The following is a 20472-nucleotide window of genomic DNA, read 5'->3' on the forward strand; positions in this document are numbered from 1 at the left end:
CCTAAAATTCACTTAAAAGTTCTGCTTACACTTGAGATTGTGCTTTTTTTTGCACCTAGAAGCCAACAGAACCTGGGTCCAAGTTCTGTGACTGTGCTGTGATTTTGACCGTTCAACATGGTGTGGAAAGAGTAATGGTTCTGCAGGATTCTAAAGTCCTTCCTATCCTCCCACTTTCATTACACCTTCCTCCCTAACACATATTCTTTGATTCAATGATGCTGGTTCCCTGGCTGTTTCACAAGCAAGACACCTCAGTCCAGGTATTTTCTCTGGTTGTTCCCCATGCTTGGAACACTTTCCCCTCTTCCTCTCTCATTATTCATCTCTCTAGCTTCCCTTAAGTCCTAACTAAAATCACACCTCCTCCAAGAAGACTTCCCCAACTCCTCATCATTCTAGTGCCTTGTCTCTGTTAATTATTTCCTATTTTTCCAATTTATCTTATTCATAACCTCTTTTGTATATGTTTTTATGTTGTCTCTCTCTCCATTAGATTATAAACTTGTTGAGGGCAGGGACTGTCTTTTGCCTCTTTTTGTATCCCCCAAAGCTAATTAGCATGGTGCTTAATAAATGCTTATTGAATTGAATTGATCCTAAGTCACTTAAATAAATCTGTCCAGACTTTAGTTTCCTCATTTGTAAAAGAAGGGCATTATCCTCTACCCTTGAAAATCTGTACTGGACTACTTCTCCTTGATGCTAAACTCTAGAACTAGGCTTTGTCTTTTAAAACATGTGGCAGCATTTTAGAGCAGCATCTTCAGAGCAAAAGGGAGAAGCAGGGGGGGTTGTTTCCCAGCGAGGGCCTCTGACTCATAATTCATAAGCCACATACATGTAAGAAACAACTTACAATGATGCTTCTTATTTTAATAGAAAACAACAATATTCCAGTCACTCTGCATCACTTTCAAAAGAGTTCTAATGCTGAATTTGAATGTTGTCTCAGATATCTGCTGTTAGACCTTGACAACTCACTTAACTGTTGAGAGTCTCCATTTTTTCATCTATTAAATGGGGATAATGATATTTATACTACCTACCTCAAAGGATTTTTTCAGAGAAAAGTACTTTTTAAACTCTAAAACATTATTATCTGCTGAAACCATTTATAAGAGTAAACATAGCATTTTATTTAATAAATACCCAACTGAATAGAATAATAGGATGTTTTAAAGGGACCTTAGAGATAATATTCAAGTCCAGTAATTCTCAAAATTCTCAAAACCACTTTCATAATAACACTAAGATGTTTTAATTTCTCATATGGAAAATATTCATCTCCATTAAACTGTGAATTCCTTGGGAGCAGGAACTAGCTTTTATCTTATTTTGTATTCTCAATATTTATCATAGTGCCTGGTACATATTAGATGCTTAATACATGGTTATTGACCAACAATATATTTTTATCTTGTTAATTCTTTATCTCTTGGGTTAGACTCCAAAGTCCTGACATCCAGAGACCTTATTTCATCTAAACTTTAAAGGTTGATGAAATTGATGCCTCGTGGATTAAAAACTTGCTTCCTAACTAAATTAGGAAAACTCTGAAGGTTCAAAATTGCTCTATTTTCTCTGCTTCTATAAGCAGAGACCTGACTAGTCTAGCCCTTGGCTCTTGATAAGAGAGTCCTCAGCATGATTTAGCTTATTTCAACACCAGAGACTAGTACCCACAGGTTAGTCACATTTAGTTAGGCATCATATTTTGATAGACTAGGAGTTAAAAGACTAGAGATCTAATTGAAACACTGCCACTAATTTGCTAGGTGACTTTACATTAGTTGTCTAAAGTCTCTCACCTTACTAGATAAATCTCCCCCCCCCCAAAAAAAAAGTGAAAGAAAGTATTCTACCAATCTCCTTCTAGGAGATAAATATAGACAGCTCTGACACCTAAACCAAGAAATGATTAAAGGAAAACCAAATATCAATATTATTAAATATCAATCCAAATATTTATCAGTTCAAATGTTTTAAATTCAAAAGTTTAAAAAAAATCCTGTCCAAAAAATCACAACAATTTATCTAAGAAACATTTATTATGACCAAGTTGGATTTATACCAGAGGTTTCAAGAAAATTTAACATTAGGAAAAGAGTCAACAGAATCATATTAAAAACATCCCAAACCACATGATTATCTAAATAGATATACAAAAAACCTTTGACAAAGTACAATACTTGTTTATGCTAAAAACCCTATGAAGAATAGACTTAGAAGGTCCTTTTTGATATCATAAAAAGGATCTATTTCAAATCTCCAGATCTTATTTCTCTTATCTATAAAACAGAGATAGCAGCACTAAAATTTTCTACCTCAAAGTATTGTTGTGAGGATTAAAAGAGGTAATAGATATGAAGGAGCTTTGTCAGCTACAATACACATGTAGATAGTATTCCTGATGAAACTCTCCAGCTCAAGTCTTTCTAGTTTTGAAAAAAGGAGGCATAAAGAATGATTCTGCACTGTCATATTAAGAGGTCCATGTGCAAAGAGGACCAACTTCTGATCATGAAGTCTTGGTTTTAAGATCTTCCTTGAACAAGTAACTTAACCTCTCAGTGTTCTAAAGTCTCTATGACTATAAGATGAAGAGCAGTTGCCCATCTTCAGTGGAAGAAGGAAGTTCCTCACACCAAAGTTATCATTTTATTGTCATTCATTTGTTTCATGACCCCATTTAGGGTTTTCTTGACAAAGATACTAGAGTTGTTTGTCACTTCCCTCTCCAGTTCATTTTATAGGTGAGGAAACTGAGGCAAATAGGGTTAAGTGACCTGCTCAAGGTCACACAGTTAGTAAGTAAATGACGTCAATATAAGTCTTTCTGACTCCAAGCCCAGAAATCCATTGACTGCACAACCTAGCTACTCAAAGTGATCATAAACTTGAAAAATAAAAATTGGAAGCATACTCATATACCCACTATCCACTCATAGGATAAAAAGAAGGTATCCAAAGAAACAGAGATAAATCTGCAAATAATAGAAATCTAGATAGAAGAAACACAAAAAGAGGACAGTCAGATGTTTATAGAATAACAGCTCCATCTTGTGACCATTTAGGATCTCACCATCAAGTTCTTTTAAAGCTATGTTGCATTTTCACAACTGTAGGCACATGGAAAAATCACCACTACAAGCTTGCCCCAAAGACAGAATGAAATCAAGGCGAGGGAGTGGTATAGTACCACCTGAAGTGATGCTAATGCCTCCTCTCACCCACTGAGCCTTCTCCTTTAGAATCCTGGGCCACATGCTTTCACTTATTAATTACAACATATTCTTTGCTGTTTTCAATATGTTAGAATGAACGCAGCTAATGAATACCCAGCTGCACTTTTCCCTCTGCTCCACATAGCAATTTAGCATCAGAAATTGCACTCTTTCCAAACCGGGAACATTTTCCTTCTATTATGTGGCTGCTGGAGAGAGCGCTTCAAGCACAGATAATGAGGCTTGATTTTCAGAAGCTGGAAAGGAATAGGATGTGTTCAGAACTGTGTATTTTGATTAAGCAGAAAAGCAAAGCATGACCCAACAACTCCAGGGCACAGAATGTCAGTGTTCCTCATGTGAAACATGGTGGTCCATGGAATCTAGGACTAGAAGCCTCCATTCCTACTTTTCTGTCTTGGTGCCATCTTTAGCCAATTTCATGACCTTGAATCAGCCATTAACTGGACCAGGAGGGACCAGAAGTCCCAGGTTCTAGTCTTGACTCCACTGTTTAACAAGTTATAGAACATAATATTTAATAGTTAGCATAATAGAGAAGCAATGGATCAAAGCACATAGAGACCCAGCTTCTGAATCAGGAAGACTGGGGTTTAAATATTTCCTTGGATATAAACTGGGATGTGACCCTGAACAAGCTGGCTAAACAGTTACAGAAAAGCAACAACTTCTGAATCTTAATGTTTTAATCTATAAAATGGGGATATTAATAGGTATATTACTTCCTTGACATCATTATTATGAGAAAAGTAATTGACAGATCTAAAAGTATTATATGAACTTGTCTTGTTTTTGCTGTTAGTAATAACAAAATGAGTCAGCTCTATAGGCTTTCATTTCTTTATCCATTTAAAAATGGATAGGATAATATTTTACCTGTTTGTCCCACAGGGGTATTTCTGAGCATCAAGTAAGATCATGGAGCCAAGACCTTTGGAAAACTAAGAATCCTGGATCAATATAGGAAAGAGACAGTAAAGGGGAAAGGAATGTCATTCTATCTCTGCCCCTAACCAACTCTAGGTACTAAACCTGGGTTTGAATCCCACCTCTGACACTTAGGACCTATATAACCTTTGGCAAGTGATTTAGTCTACCTTGCCCACATTTTCTTCAGCTTTAGAATGAAGGAGCTGGATTTCCATGGCTTTTAAGGTCCCTTAGACAGTAATTCTAAATCCAGAATCCTGTGATCATTTGATATGAGCCAATGACTTTGGTCAAATTATTCCCTTTCTCTAGTATCTAGTGTCCTCATTTGTAAAATTCGAGTGTTGGACAAAGTGATCTCTCAAGGTCCTTTCTGCTGCAATATTCTATTATTTTAATTACCCTTTATCTATAGAAATAAAAGCTTAAGTTAAATGAGGTTAAATTGTCTGATTCTGGAGACATTCCTACTCTCTGGTCCATTTATGAGCCTCTAGATTATTTTACCTCTAAACATTTGGCAAATCACTCATCCCACAAATGTTAATTGAGTACCTAGTGCCTTCTCTTTGCTGGGTACCCTTGGGGATACAAAAGAGATACAAGTTACAGTCTCTTCTGTGAAGGACATGGAAGAAAAGAATCACAAACAATATAGATCAGAATATCATTAAGAGCCAAAAAATATAGCAGTGTAAGTCTGTTAAGTGTTGTAGGAATTCAGAAAAGAGTGGGTGGATAGTAACTAAGGCTAAAGTGATCAAAGAAAAGGTCTGGTGAGCTAGCACTTGAGCTGGGTCTTAAAGATGGCTAAATTTTGAATTATAGACAAAGGACTTTGAGGACATCCCTATTGGAGGGGATGTAAGAGTGTAAGCTGAGTCCCAGAGGTAGGAATGAACATAACATTTACTAGAAACAAGATAGATACCAGTTTGACTTAACTAGGGTCTTTAATAGTCCAATTCTGGCTTTAATATTAATGATAGTTATTTTAGAATAATAGTATTTATTTATAATAGTATTTATTATTTATATATTATTTATATAGTTCTTTAAGGTTTGCAAAGTCTTTTAATATTATCATTGCTTCTCATAACAACCCTAGGAGGTAGGGGCTATTATTATCATCTCTCTTTTAGAAGTAAAGAAACTGAGGTAGAAAGAATTTAAGAATTAATTGCCGTTGTGTTTTACATGATAATACATGTATGGGCCAGCTCAAATTACTTATCATCTCTCAGGGAAGGAAAGGAAGGAAGGACTTAGAGTCTGGAAGTCCTTCATTCAATTCTTGCCTCAGTCATTTCCTAGTAATGTTACCCTGGGCAAGTCATTTAACCTCTGCCTTATTTTTTTCATCTCAAAATGGGGATAAGAATTCTGCCTTCCTCAAAGGTTCATTATGAGTATCAAATGAGATAATAAATATAAAGTGCTTTTTCAAACCTTATGTTAGCCAAAATCATCCTCATCGCCACCACAATTGCCATGATGCAATCAGACTCTTCCCCAGATTTGGAAACCTTCTTTACTTTATAGATAAGGAAAAATGAGGTGATTTATTCAAGGACACACAGTAGCTTGGTAGGACTAGATTCCAGGTCTTCTGATAACCAGCTTCTGAGCTTTTTCCACTGCTAAAATACATTTGACCCATGTATGAGCTTTGACCATTCCCTCTGACTTCCTTTCCCATTCCATCCTTGCCTCTTTTCTTAATGATATCATTTTATATGTCTGTTGAATCTGTTACTATCTCTCCTATCACAAGGGTTCAACTGTAAACTCCTGAAAGATTGGCAAATTGTTTAATCTTCACTTGGAAACTTGAAGAGAGACTGTGGTACAATGCAAAAAGCATTGGCTCCAGAGTCAAGGGACCTGGTTCAAAAACTGCCTCTTAAAATGACTGCCCATGTGGCCTTGGACAAATCACTTAACCTCTCTGAGCCTGTATCCTCTCCTAAAAAGTGAAGGGGTTAGACTAGTTGGAGAGAAGTTCCTTCCACATCTAAATCTGTTATTCTATATAGTGAAAGAACTGTCTTTTGCCTCTTTTTGTACATCAAGCACCTAGCACAGTGCCTGGCATATAAGTGTTTAATGGATGTTTATTGAATTGAATTCTTTTGGTTTCATAATTACTTCCTAACTAATTTAGGAAAATCCCAAAGACTTAAAATTAATTTGTTTTACCCTATAAGCAGAGGCTGTCTTATCTACCTCTAGGCTTTTGATAAAAGTTCTAAATAACTGAACCTCAGTAGATCTCATCCATTCTTTCCCTCATCATCAAATTTAATTCAAGGAACTCAGGCAAAAAGGGATTAAAAAAAAAAGTCTTACCCTGAAAGTAACTCATGAATGTGATTCCAGATTTGTGGAGAATTTGAGTAGCATGCTATGCAGGACTTCCCCTTCCTCACCCAGTTGGTTGATAATTGAATTACAGCAATTATCATCTGTCCCAGATTGTAAGATCAAGTTTCCATCATTTGGCCACCCATTGCCTTTAAAAAAAAAAACAAACAAACCTTACTTTCTGTCTTAGAATCAATACTCGGTATTGGTTCCAAGGCAGAAGAGTTGTAAGAGGTAGGCAATGGGAGTTAATTGACTTGTCCAAGGTCACATAGCTAGGAAGTGTCTGATGCCAGATTTTAACCTAGGATGTCCCATCCCTAGGCCTGGGTCTCAATCCACTGAGACACCCAGCTGCCCTCCATTCATTCCCTTTTTATTTTATTTTTATGTTTTTTGGTATTTTTTTATTCATTTTTTAGAATCATTCCCTTTTTAAAGAAGATCAATTGCCTTTTCTTAGACACCCAACTTGGGCCAAATTCAAACAGACAATGGAAATAATACTCCTTCAAAACTGGCATTGTTTGACCAGGCTTTCTCCAAAATGATTAACTCAACTGGCACTAATAATGGGAAGAGATGAGATTATTGTACCCCCTTTGAGATGGAATGCAACTGGTTCTCCAGTCCCCAGTGGACATTAGAGAAGGGTCAGCCTGAGTTGAAATTGTCAAATTGGCATGGATTGTTTTCAGTGCTTCTTTTGGTGACTCCCCCCCCCCACAAACAACAGAGGTCCTTTTCATTTCTTCAAGCCCCATTGCCCATAGTCTATCGACCTCCCCAAATCAAACCCTGCTCTCTAGGAAAGAGCTATCTACATCACTTAATGCCTTAGGAAATTGCTGGTGATCCCTCCTGGGACTATTTACCATTTAAGCTTTTTTTAAAAACATTCTAGGATAAACCATCACATCCTCTTTTCTAGTCATTTGAGACCTCAGGAGCATGGTCCCTTTTGGACATCTCAGGAATCATGCTAAATCGCAGTCAACTGCCTCCTCTTTCAAAGTGATCCAGGGTCCGAAACAACAGCAACAATCATAATATCTTGTATGACATGGTGCTTCACAATGTATTTTGCATATATTAGTTCATTTGATCTTCATAACAAGGGAGGGATATATATAAAATTATTATGTAATAATTATATAATAATATATGTATATCTATATACCCATTTAATAGAAGAGGACGTTGAGGCTATAAGAGCTTTTGTGATTTGGTCAGAAGCACACAGCAAGTTAATTGTCTGAGGCAAAATTATTCAGGTCTTCCTAACTCCAAATCCTAGTTTCCTGCATCTGGGCAACCTAGCTTCTAAATCCAATCAACATGATTTATCTGGCACTGATAGTGCCCCTGACCCCTTGGAAGAGCATAAATAAGACACAATCCCCACCCTGAAGAAAAAGGGCTTACAGGCTAGTTGGGAAGACAAGGTATAAACATATTTCCCCTTCATTTGAATTTCTAATGCAATTCAACAATATTTCTTGTCCTTTTGCTCAGGGTAATATTAATAATGATAACTCACATTATGTAGCTCTTTTCAGATTTACAGAACACATTCCTCACAACAATTCTTCTGGGTAGGCACTGCAAATATTTTAGTCTCATTGTACGGATGAGGAACCTGAGGCTCAGGAGGTTAAATAAGTTATCCAAAATCACACAATTCAATTCAGTTTAAGAAACATTTATTAAACCCTTTCTATGTGCAAGTAACTAGTCTAAGTGCTGGTGTAGAGAAAACCAGAAAAAATGGCACAGTTCCTACTGGGGAGAGGTTAACTTTTGAAAGTAACTGTGGAACAGGGAGGAACACAAATCTGACTCACATCTAGTTAGTGGAAAACAATACTGCATTGGGAGTCAGGCTATGGATCTGGATCTTGGCTTAACTACTAACTAGTGGTGTTTCCTTGGGTAAGTCACTTTCCCTCCTGGTTCTAAGTTTCCTCCCCTGCAAAATGAGGGGATTGAACTAGAATACCTTGGTTTCCTTCTAGTTCTAGATCCTAGAACTTCAAAATAAGGTTTCGTTCCCTTGTGATGAGATCTGGCCTGTGGTTCTAAATGTTCTATTTTCTGTCATCCCCTCAGGTGCCTAGAATTGGCCTGAAAATGCCTTCCCCTTCACTCAGCCCTCACTCGAATTTGTCAGCCTTTAAGTCAGTTACCCCATCCACCACTGCCAGCTACAAAGGACTAGACAGGCAGCATGAGGCAATGGAATGAATACCAGGTTTAGTGTCCAAGAACCAGGGAAGGAATAACCCTGCCTCTTACCTTGTCACATTTTACCCAAGTCTCTTAAGCTCCTTAGACTTCAGTTTCCTCATTTGTAAAATGAAAGCATTATTCTAAATGATCCTGAAGATCTCTTCCAGTTCTAAGTCCACGATTCTATAATGATAATAATAAAATAGGATGAGGTTTATCAATTGCTCTATTTCACTTGTTCTCAGAACACACACATATAATCTCTTCTCCTTTCCCTTCATGAATGGATTTTCCTACCTGGAATGACCATACTATCATAGGAACACTCACATATGTGTGTATACCATGTGGTTTATAAAATGCTACCCTCACAACAACCCTGTGAGAATCATTACTTTCTCACCCATTTTGTGCACAAGAAAATCAAGCTGTTGAAAAGTCAAGTATAATACCCAAGAGCACACAGCCAGGAAGTGTTTGAGACAAGACTTCAATCCTCATTTCTAACTCTGTTCAGCTAGGGGCCACAATAGATAGAGTGCCAGACCCAGAGTCTGGAAGACTCATCTTCCTGAGTTTAAATCTGACTCAGACACTTCCTAGCTGTGTGATCCTGGGCAAGTCACTTAACCCTGTTTGCCTCGGTTTCTTCATCTGTCAAATGAGCAGAAGAATTAAATGGTAACCAATCCAGTATATCTGCCAAGAAAACCCCAGGGAAGGTCATGAAGAGTTGGACATGCCTGAAACAACAAAACAATAACCATCCAATTGGCAAATGAATAATCATCTAAAGCATGTCATATCCCTACTCTGTGAGCTCCAGAGGATCTTTCAGTGGGCACATGGGTGACAAGTGGAGAGAGTGCTGAGCCTGGAGTAGGAAGATTTGAGTTCAAATCCAACTGCAGACACATACTATCTGTGTGACCCTGGGCAAGTCACTTAACCCTGTTGGCCTCAGTTTCCTCATCTATGAAATGACCTGGGGAAGGAAATAGTAGAATATCCTTGCCAAGTATCTTTGCCACTCCAGTATCTTTGCCAAGAAAACTCCAAAGGAGATCACAAAGAGTCGGGCATGATTGAAAAATGACTTAATCATAACTTCCTAATTCTAGATAAAATGCTTTCTCCAGTCTAAAATTCCCTGTCTCCTGGATTCCCCTCATCATAACCCTATCCCCCATCTTCCCCCACATACAACTAAGCCCTCCCCAGCCTGCAAAGTCTAGCTCAAGTACCACTCCTCCAGGAAACTCCTTCCCTGACTCCTTCCCCACAGATTCTTTCTACCTTTTCTTATCATCTGAAGCAGATCATTGCTCCTTCATTATTCTCTACTTTGTGTCCCTATGCCATGTTAAGTTTCCTAATGACAGGTTCTGAATCTCACCCTTCTCTTGTAACCCCTGCAGCATCCAGCCTGTTGTGGCTACTCTAAATGGACAGAATTAGATGGAATCTTAGAGCTGGAAAGATACCTTAGAGATTATTTAGTTCTGTCTTCCTCTTTTGTGGTTCAGTCATTTTTAGTCATGCCTGACTCTTCATTACTTCATGAGGGGTTTTCTTGGCAAAGAAACTGGTATGGTTTGCCATTTCTTTCTCCAGCTCATTTTCCAGAGGTGGAATAAATAGGGTTAAGTGACTTGTCTAGGGTCACCAGCTAGTAAGTTTCTAAGGCCAGATTTGAACTCAGGAAGATGGATCTTCCTGATCCTAAGCCCAGTGCTCTGTCCACTGTACCACTCAGCGGCTCTTCTGTTTTATAAGCTAAAAATTCAAGGCCCAGAGAAAAGTTTCTTTAATATCACATAATGTGGAATCAATGATAGATTTAAGATTTAAACCTATGTTTCCTAACACTTGATTTACATTCTTTCTACTCTATCCCAAAACTATCCACTCTTCATGCAGTTCTTTAAATGTACCTGATTTAGTCAGGGAAAACTGAAAAGGATTTAGGAAGGGGCTCAGAACAAGTGAGCAAGGGAGGTGGACAAAGGGGAGAAAGTTTATGTTGGCTTTTGCTTGGAAAGGAAGTTCTCTACTTAGAAAGGACTGACCTACTTATCAACGGTGGGCTCCTCTTAGCAAAAAGACAATGACAATGACATAATTTCTTCCCTACCTGAGCCTCCAGGCTTAAGACCTTCTCCTCCTTCCATTTGCTTAATTATGGGCAGGACCACCCTTTTAGAACCCTTACAGATTTTTTTTGGATTAATAAGGGACAACATCATTAACCATCTATTCCAGTCCTCAACCAAAATGAATCTCTACTCTAATACCCCCAAGAAGTGGCCATTCTTGAAGACTTCTATCCAAGGAGAACTTACTATATCATGCAAAGCAGATAATTCTACTTTTGGACAGCTCCAACCCTTCGGAAGTTTTTTCTGACATCAAATCTAATTATATCTCTTTGCCTCATCTACCCATTGCCCCTGGTTCTGTCTTCAGAGCTAAATCAAACACATCTAATCCCTCTACATGAAAGCCCTTCAAATCCTTAAACAAAACTATCATATTCCCCATGATTCTTCTCTTCTCCAAGCTAAATATTACCAGTTCTTTGAACTGATCCTCATACAACATGGATCCAAGGCCTTTCCAACATCCCAGCTCTCCTCCTCTAAATACTCTTCAGCTTGTGAATATCCTTTGAAAATGATTCTGCCCAGAACCATGTATAATATTCCAGATGTGTTCTGGTCAAGGCAGAGCACAGAACTATCACCTGCTTGTTTCTAGAAATTAGGATTCCCTTAACGAAGCCAAAATTCATATTATCTTTTTTGGCAGCCACATCAGACTGCTAACACATAGTGAACTCATAGTCTACTAAAGCCCCCAGAGCTTTTTTTTCCCCACAATTGTTATCTAAATATGCGCTTCACATCTTCTACTTGTGAAACTGTTTTTTTAATCTATTTAAGACTTTAATTTCATTTTATTAGATTCAGCCCAACATTCTAGCCTACCAAAAGAAATTTTGAATTTGGCATCTCTCATCCAGTCTGTTAACTATTCCTCTCAGCTTGGTGTCATTTGATAATTTGATATCCATGTTATATTTGCCTTTAACATTTTTATCAATGACTTGGATAAACATCCCTGAGCCAAACACAGATTCATGGAGGGCTCCACTGGAGACCTCCTGCTAAGTTAACATTCATCACTGTTTTGAGTCTAGCTATTTGACCAGGTCTGAATCATCTCATTATATAACCATTAAGCCCACATATCTTCATCTTTTCCACAAGGATAGTCTGAGATAGTTTATCAAATGGGGATAGGTATAAGGACCGAGGTTGTGATTTCATTGGTATAGGGAACTTGCAGAGAGGGAAACTCCTTCTACTGATGCATATTGGCACCTTCTTTCTGATTTATGGTCTTAGAAGGTGGCCTACAGCACTAAAAGATTAGATAGTTTGCCCAGAATCAAATTCCTAGTTTGCTTCAGAGATGGGACTTGAAGTAAAGTTTTCCTGGTTTTTAAATCAGCTTTCTTTCAATCCATTATACCAAGCTACCTCATGGAAAGATTCACTAAAATCTAGATAAAGTATATCTACAGAATTAGCCTCCTAATTTGAGATTTCTAAATCTATAAAGAATATAGAAATCTTCTAGTCCAGAATTTCTCAAATTATTTGGTCTTGAGATTCTTTTACATGCCCAAAAATTATTGAGGAGGCCCCCAAAGAGATTTTGTTTAGATGGTCTATATTTATCAATATTTAGCATATTAGAAATTACAATTTCTTAACATTATTACAAAAATAGATTTGACCTTGCCAGCCCCCTGAAAGGATCATGGGGACCCTAGGAGTCTCTGGACCATGCTTTGAGAAATGATGGTCTAGTTTAACACCTTCATTTTATAATATGGAAAATTTAAGGCTGCAGATGACTCGGCAGAGCTAGGACCCAGCTCCTCCGATTCTCAGTATCTCTTTCCTGAACAGTACTGGACATAACAATTTCAAAAGTTATGCCTGCCCTGTTGGTCAGCAAAGCAAAGTCCTGATGCATTGATATGGACTAAGAATTGTGTAAATAAAGATTTCTGTAGCAAATTTAGAAGAGAAAAATAATGGCTTTGTTTATCTTAATTGCCAAGATGGAATAGTGAGAGATAGAGAAGCTAGAATGTTCATGGAAAGACCATTTTTGGTTTCATTGATCACAGTGAACAGTCATATCAATATATACCTGGGGTTGATTTTGAGCCTCCTTTGGGAGTCACCCTCAAAGATTTCCCTAGACATTGGCATGTCAAGGTGGGTAAGTTTCAGACTGAGACATGGATTGAACATGAGATGATCTGGGTATGAGCTATAGATTTCCTATTTATAACTTCCCTGAAACAAAATTTCTCCTCAAATAAAATGTGTGGGTTGGACAAGGTGTCTTCAACTCTAAGTCTAGGATCCTATCTGTGTGGCGGTGGGCAAATCATTTACGTTCTGTGGATCTCATTTTTCTCATCAGTACAAATCAGTACAAATCTTCCTGACTCCAAGCCTATCAACTGCACTCTATCTACTGTGCCCTCTAAATGTTGCCAAGCTCACAGAACTTAATCCTCTAAACCTAGGGCTTTCAAGGAAAAGTGTCCCCCATACAGCCAGCAAACCTAGCAAACGATATCTCAATCTTTGCTGAATTTGGCTTAGTTTTCTATAAAATAGCATCAAGATGAGAAAAGAGGCAGACTGAATTCTAAAAAAAGTTTAGAAATCAGAGAATCTCAGTTCAAATCCTAGGTCTGCTATTGATTAACCATCTAAGTCATTTCATGTTTCTGAGCCTCTGTTTCCACATCTATAGAATGAGGGCAATAGGCTAGATCATCTCTGAGGCCTGATAATCTTTCTTCTCTAAATCTATGATGCTTTGGCCTATTTTTAAAATGTCTAAAATTCATTCAAGATCATAAATATCCTCATTTTCATCATCCACTAGAAGTTAGTCCTTTGCACAAAACCTGTCTTTGCAGCACTGGGTTAAATGTTACATCAATGATGACCAGTTCAACCTGAACCCTAAAGGTCCTGCTGTCTTACATTGAAAAGGTTCCCTTGTATTTTTACCCATAGAGTTTTGCATTTATTGAAACCTCAAAGTTAAGACAGTCTGATTCTTCTTCTCAGTGGTGGCTGAATTATAAAACCACATGAAGCCCCACAAAACCAGGATTGGCATAGGAAGAAGTGAGCTCTCAGAAGATCCCATGAATCCAGCTGGATGCTCTGGGAAGAGAGAGAGAAACTCACCCTCAAGGTAGACCCACTCAAATCCAGGCAATTGATATATTCTTTTCTCAGCCAAAGCATAGTCAAAAATTCCATATTCTCTAAAGTATCTCCTATCTCTGACATTTTAAGTTTTTGTAATTTCATTTTGAGATGCTCATCATCTATCTTAGCCCCTAAAAGCTCAAATGAGGTTTCACATACTGGTTTTCTTCTTTTCCCTCAAATAAATTTATTTTCTTCTTGTTGTCAATCACGTCCAACTCTTTGTGACCTCCTTTGGGGTTCTCTTGGCAAAGATACTTTCCTTCTCCAGCTCACTTTACAGATGGGGAAAATGAGGCCAACAGGTTAAGTGACTTATCTAAGGTCACCAAGCTAGTGTCTGAGATCAGATTTGAATTTAGGAAGATGTCTTCCTGATTCCACACCTAACACCCTATCAACTGTGTCACTAGCTGTCCTTCAAATAAATTGAACAAATTATAATTGAGCTTCTAACACGTGCCTTACTCTGTTCTTGACACCATGGGAGATAAATGAAGCATGAAAATAGTGAAAACAATAGCAAGCATTTGTATAATACTTCAGAGTTTATGAAGCATCTTACAAACTTTATTTCATCTTATCCTAACAACTTTGTGAGGTCTTTTTTCAGTATTATCACCCCCAATTTGCAGATAAAGAAATCAGAGTTCACAGATGAAATGATTTATTTTAGGTAATATAGCTAATAAATAGCAGGGCCAGGATGTGAATTCAGGCCTTCTCACCCCAAATCCAATTTTTTTTCAAATATACCATGTTGTCTCCCTGTGTTTTGGGGAGAATGATTTGAAAAGCAAACATCAACAAATAAAAAGTAGATACCCTTCCTGAGGCCCCAAAATGCCCTGAGGCATCCAGAGATTCATTGCCCACTGAATAAAGAGGGTAACTTGTTTTGTAGGAATTCAGAATACCCAAATTTTCCCAGAATGGGATTTCTGTGATGCAGCTGAGGGAGACTAGGAAGGAGTGGGGGAGAAGATGGAAAGATATGAGCAAAATTATAAGGGCAGGAAAACATAAGGTGTGTCCTCACTCTGTCTCTCACACTGTGCTTTCTTAGGAGTAGAACAGTTGGCATTAGTTTAAAAAAATTGGGAAGAATTTCTCAGATCCCCTTCACAGATGCTAGCCTTCCCAAAAAGCCATTCCTTTGAAAATCCAATTGTTCTCTATTTCCTGTAAGAATAAAATGGTGACAAAAGGGCTTACCTTATCGTTGAAGACATCTAGTTTATAGGAGAAGTTTCTAATAGCAAGAATGCTTACTTAGGAGGTGGACCTACTTGGGATTTCTCATTCTTAGTGATATCGAAGAACATTGACAACAGCAAGAAGCAGTGATGGAGAGGGAGAGCCTCACCAAGCCAGGAAATGAAGGAGAGAAGGTATCTAGTCCACAATTCTTGGCCTCGTGGAATTTATAATCTAGAATGAGAACATGGCAGCCAGGTACCTGGAGTGCTTTACTGGCTCCGATAGCCATCCGCTAGGAGTCCATGTGACCCAGAGGCAAGAAGATCGACAACTTAATGCTCCCACGTCCCTTCTTGCTCCATCTACCTATAATTCAGTGATAAAACTGTTAAAGGAACTAGAGATGGTTTAACCTCATTTCCCCCATTCTAAATCTTGCACATATATTATATGTTTAAAAAGAAAAAGAGGAGAAAAAAACTCCAGCTAGCGTTCAGACCAAACCACCATTGTTTTGAAGAAAGGGGAAAGCCAGAGGAACCTCTGGGCAATTTCATCCTGGGGCAATAGGTTGGGCTGTTAAAGTTTGGTTTGGGGGCGGGGGGGGGGGGGGGGTAATAGGGAACTGTACCGTTTGCTTTGGAACCTCTTTTTTCATTTGGGAATTTATCTTGGGGAGGGGGGCGGGAAGGGTGCTGAGACTAAGGGATGTAAAGTTTGATGAGTGAACCAAAGCAGACACCTAAAAGACCCGACTGCAGTTTTCTGACATACAGAAGGGTAACCCGAACTCCTCTCATTACGGAGCATATTTATGGCAGATCATAACATTAAATTACAACTCAGCCGCCTCAGCCAGGAATGTGTAACTCTCCCCATGTGCTTCTAATTAAGCCCGTTTGAAGTTGCCCTGGATATTTATTTGTGGGGGATTTACTGCACAGAACGATTAAAGTTTGTTCTTGTTAGGAGTTCGCCCTGGTTGGAGGAAGGGGAGGGAGGAAGAGGGTGAGCAAGACAGTGAGAGAGGTTGCAAAAGAAGCCCAAATGAATATCTGTATATGCATAGAAATACATACATACATATATTTTTAAATACCAGCAACACAAAAGGGCCCTTTGTTTGCAATATGGTTAGAGTCCAAAATCTTGGACTATAATTTTGTTTATAGGAAATCCTTTATAATGCAAGTTTAGTGTTTCCATATGGAATTCTCCTAGGACATTTCCCCACACCCCCTTCCCCCTCCCCTTTTTTTATTTGGATAAGGCAAGAGAAAAGTGACTGTACATTCCAAAGATTCATAGTCATTCCGGATCAAATTCAATGGATTTTGGCAAGAGTTGAAAAACACAGATGCAGCGTTTTTGGTCTCCCGCTGAGCTGCCTCCAGCTGTGAGTGTCTGGTGGAGGCACTTTGTAAAATCATGAAAACCCTATTAAATTCATGAAATATGATATACTGTATTTTCAAACTAACTTTCCATTGAACTGTCCACGAAGATAGAGTTTAGCTAACTCGCTGAAGAAGGGGAGGTGCAAGGGTGGAGGGTACAGGAGGGAGCCCAAGAAGTGTCAAGAATTTTTTTTGTAGTTGTTGCAAACATCTCTGTGTCTGGGTATGAGACCTCCCTGGGTCCTCATGAGAGCCAGCCGTTCTCAGGCTTGGATGCTGCCCTGACCCAGGACTGTCTCTGTTTTTCCCCTCTTGTCATGTTGTCTCCAATCAGGCTGTGACCCTCAAGGTGCCAAGATGGGTAGAATCGTAGATGCAGAGATCAGTAGTGGAAACTACCACCTAAAGCTAGGAGGCACCGCCAAGGGTGTCTAAAGAAGAGGAAGTGAGATTAAATGACTTATCCAGAGCTGTACTGCTCCTTTAGGGGCAGAATATAGACTAGAACTCAGATCTCTTGACTCACAGTCCAATGTTCTTTCCATCACACCCCAAGCCTCCTTTGGTAAGGAAGATGTCATTTTTCCTACAGGTATTAATTATGTTCTGTTTTGACTCGAAGTGAGGAAGTTTTGTTTTGTTTTGTTTTTTTTAAAGAATGCTTTGCACGTTCACACACACCATCTCCCCTGCCCCTCTCCGAGCCATGGAACAGACCAACTTAAAGAAGTTGGATAGTCTTAGTTCATTTCCTATTGGGCTATAATTCACATCATAAAACTATCGCATGTTTATTTTCAAACAGAGCAGGGTGAGGGCTCCCTGGAGGTGAATCGGGTTTGTTTTCTGGAAACATCCCCAGGACATGGGCAATTGCAGGCGCTCACGTGCAGAGAACACAGCCTTGCCTGTGGCGGGAATGAGATAAGTCCAACTTCCAAGAAATCCTGCAGGGCCTCCCTGTTCCATATGTCTTGGCACCCCAGTGACTGAAAGTAGCAACCCCAGGAATGGAAGGCTATACACGGAGACTCTGAACCACTGTCTTATTGTTGCAACAGCCCCTTAAATAGGAACCACACACACTGAAACCACATATTTCCCCCCACACTATGACCCAAGGATAGCTTTAGGTTTAGTCAGGGCTCTGGGATCATCAAACTCTGTGCCTTTTAGAGAAGATCTTTTGGGTGAAGCATTACCCTTCTTTACTTGTGGCCCTCCTTTAAGTCCTTAACACTTTAGTTTGAATGATTTAATCAGATCACGATAGTGTACTGCGAGGAGAGAAGACTCTCCAAAAGTTAGCTCAGTCTTGGGGTTCTAAGACTTAGGAATCATGTCTAGACCAAGGGAAGTGACCAGCACAGGGTTGTCTGCCTTTGTCTGTACTCCCAAGTACTCTGAGGATACATGTTTTACTAAAAAAACAACAGCAACAATTACAAATTGGAGCAAATCTAGAAGAGGGCACCCAAGATGATGGGGGCTTTAGAGGCCAGGTCATCAGAGAATTAATTCAAAGAATCAGAGATGATTAGTCTGGGGAAGAGAAAACCTGGGGAAGATGTGATGTCTTTCAGTAGTTGAACAGTTGTTATATGAAAAAGGGATTCAATGTCAAGTCAACAAGCATTTACTATGTAATCCTTGTAATTATACTCCTATCCCTGTCCTCCCTTAATATCTAATCTACTCCTTGGCCCCAATGGACAGAACTAAAAGCAAGGGATTAGTGGCAGCTAAGTGGTTTAGTGGATAGAGTTCCAGATCTGGAGACAAGAGATCCTGGGTCTAAATATGGCCTCAGACACTTCCTAGCTGTGTGACCCTGGACAAATCACTTAACCCTGTTGGCCTCAGTTTCCTCATCTATAAAATGACCTGAAGAAGGAAACAGTAGAATATCCTTGCCAAGTATCTTTGCCACTTCAGTATCTTTGCCAAGAAAACCCCAAAGGAGGTCACAAAGAGTCGGGCATAATTGAAAAATGACTGAATCACAAACTCCTAACTCTTCTGCCTTGAGACCAATACTTAGTAAGGGTTCTAAAACAAAAGGTAAGGGCTTGAAAAAGAAAAAAAAACAACGAATTACAATTGTAGAGAAGATGATTTGGACTTAAATGGCAAGAAAAGACTTCCTAAGAATCAGAAGTATAAAAGAGTGGAATGGGCTGCCTAGGGAAGTCTTGTGTTCTCTCTCAAAAGCTTATAGACCTAGAACCAGATTTATCTAAGATAATCAGGAAGGTAATCTTGTTCAACCTCTTTCTTTTATATAGGAGGAAATGGAGCTTCTAAGATTAGTTACTTACCCAAGGATTCACATGCAAGAAAATCCAGACCTGATGAGTTGCTCAGAGAGCCCAGGTCTGAGGGGAGTCAAAAAGAACAAGAGCTGTAGGGCAGGAACAAAGTCTCATTTACCCCATGAGAGTATAATGAGGGCAGAGGGTTATTGTTCTATGTTTCTGTATTCATTAGCATACACTTAGGAGTCTTGGGTCACGAGAATTTTCTCTGGTGTAAGAAACAAACTGCTGCCCTAGACGGGGTGATCATAATGTGTATTCATGACTTTGTCTAGAAGGAATGCCTTTCCTCACTTTGGGAAGATGCTAGATGTAAGGAAAGGAAAGAAAGTAATGAGCACTTATGTAGCCCCTACTGTGTGCCAGGGGTGTTCAGGGAGGACCAGAAACTCTGGTGAGAGTTCTTGTTGAGCCTCATTCAGGAGTGCTCATCCACCTCTAGTGCTCACCTTTCTCCTGACTCTCACTTATGGCTGTAAGAAGCTGGAACGTGAGCCCTGGCTGTGTCCCAGTAAAACCATCTCCAGCAGATTGGCTAAACCAGGTTGAGGGTAACCAACAGACCTCAGACCTATGGGTGAGTTAGGGAGGTATCTTCCCAAGCATTTGAAGACTTCCCCTGGCAGAACAGACAGAAGAGAATAATTTGTTCCAATGGTCATCAAGGTGACCAACACAGGCACTGGGGAATGCATAGTTAAGTCAAACGTGGAAGACACCAAGGTCATCAGGTTCTTTGACTCTCAGTTCAGCACATGATAAGTTAAATGCTTTTTCCACTGTACCATTTCTCTAGGAGTCTTCCAGTTCAGGTAGGCTAGATGACCACTTTCAAGGAAATGTGGGGGGAATCTTATTCTGATGTGTAGATTGTACTAGATGACCCCTGAGACCCCTTGCAACTCAAAGATTTTATAATTTCCAAACAAATTGTCTCATCAGTGACATTATTATTATCTCTGACATATGGGGAAACTGGAAAGTTCAAAACTAACTTACTCAGGGTCATAATTATTGATGGACTCAAAACAAGATGACTCTACTTCTGAGCCACATTCCTCAGAGGTGTACAGTCTACACCAGTGAAGTCTAACTTAAAGAGAAACACAGTCACTCTGGTAGATATAAGGATTCCTGCAGGAGAGCCTCATGTTAATTTAGATAATCACATATTAACATCATTTATATTCCTTTGTATTATTAGAAGGCACCATTAAGATGCCTGCACAGTCCACATGCTGCACCAGAAGATCCAGAGTGAACTTTGGGATGTGGTGATTTGAACTGTGTGGGGTTGAGTGCATTTTGTTTTTTGTATATATACTCTTATGCCGCAGGGGACTGCCCCCTAACTGACTTTTTGTCAATGTACCTAGAAATCATTGGTTTTGTTCTCTTTTCCTTTTATTCCCAAATTATTGAAATTTCAAAGTTGGTTCTGTTTACAAGATCCATTGGAGAGACCAGTCTTCCACGG

Source organism: Monodelphis domestica, chromosome 3, assembly GCF_027887165.1.
Source record: "Monodelphis domestica isolate mMonDom1 chromosome 3, mMonDom1.pri, whole genome shotgun sequence".
Lineage (NCBI taxonomy): Eukaryota > Metazoa > Chordata > Mammalia > Didelphimorphia > Didelphidae > Monodelphis > Monodelphis domestica.